Below are 1,577 nucleotides of genomic sequence, written 5' to 3'. Positions count from 1 at the left end.
GGCGAGGTGTCGATTCTGGGCATTTAAACGTTGCATATATCCAGTCTTGGTGTCGATTCTGGGCATTTAATGTTGCATATATCCAGTCTTGGTGTCGATTCTGCGTCCGTATAAATCGTTTGTACCGTGCCGCGTTACCTATTCTACGTTCGTACACAACATGCGACGTGTTGCACGTTGCATGTTGCGTGTTTGATGTATCTTTGGTGTACGGCCTGCCTTATGCATATGTAACCAAATCATATCGTGTTTGGTACCATTTTAATCAGAAAAATCTTACAAATGCGTTAGTAAAAGTTTCATTAAGGAAAAGTTAAAAATAAAAAAGTTTTGTCGTTCAATTAGTATCAGTCACACCGATATTACGGTCGGATCATATTACACGGTTCCTCGCCGAGCGGCTCGGTTCGGCTTAGGGGGATCCCCCCAAGTGGAGGGGATAGCGATGTTGCATATATCCAGACAAACTTTTGTTGCATATATTCAGGTTTTACTGTATTCTAAGTTGGGTAGTAACGGTGCACAAATTACAAGGGACTACATTAAACAAAGCAGTAATTGATCTTGGCAAAAAGAATTTTGCAAAAGGCCAAAGGATCTAGCCGTATAAGCATAGTGAATCGGCCCCAGCAACACTTTCGGTTGATATTTATACCACATAATGCTTTTTGCCTAAACAACAACTGTGTGCAATTTCAACCCCCTACCCCCTCTGATAAGGGAGATATGAGGGTAAAACCGAAAACCTTTATCATTTTTTTTCTCGCAAACTATTTAAGATATTTGATCACATTAAAGTGCAAATAGTAGATATTCATTAGCTGTATATCATGTTTTTTTCAAAATTTATATTCGATGATTAAGGGTTGAAAATTAATAAATAAATTTTTGAAAATGATTTTTATAAACAATCCCTTGGATGACACCCACCCAAAAAATTAAGAATAATCCTTTACTATTTAACTAGTATCTGTAAAAATTTCAAGAGTGTCGGATTGGTACATCATAGTTAAAAAACAATAAAACCAATGTAACGCCCTTTCATAAGGCAAAGCCGGCCTGAACGTTAGAGGCGCTCAACCTAACCGACCTACAGGGGAATACGTAGCGCCGACCCGCCACGTTTCTCGTACCAGAAACAGCTCTCAGAAAAGTATGAGTTCTTCTTTCCCTAAACTGTGTGTTATTTAACAGTCATTTATTTAAATAATATATTAACAATTTAAATTTTTTAATTAAGTTTTCTGGTCCTAACTTTTAACGTCCGTGTTTTCACGGTGTCTCTCGTTTTAAGTAGGTGGGAGCCCTAACAAGAGCTGATTATGTTGTACGTTACAAATGGCACCCTTTGATAAATGCAACTAAGGTGTTCCTCGTTTTAAGTATGTGGGAGCCCTGAAAGGGGCTGATTATTAAGCCCTAAAAAGAGCTGATTGTGTTATGTATTGTCAGGTTGAAGTATATGATTTGAAACAGAACACTCAAAAACTTTTTTAAAAAAACACGCTTGTAAATAAGTTTTAATCTTCGTCGCTATTTTCATCAATAACTGGAATAATGTTAGTACATTTCCAGGT

Source organism: Osmia bicornis, unplaced genomic scaffold (assembly GCF_907164935.1).
Source record: "Osmia bicornis bicornis unplaced genomic scaffold, iOsmBic2.1, whole genome shotgun sequence".
In the NCBI taxonomy this organism is placed as follows: domain Eukaryota; kingdom Metazoa; phylum Arthropoda; class Insecta; order Hymenoptera; family Megachilidae; genus Osmia; species Osmia bicornis.
This window is presented reverse-complemented; position numbering follows the sequence as displayed.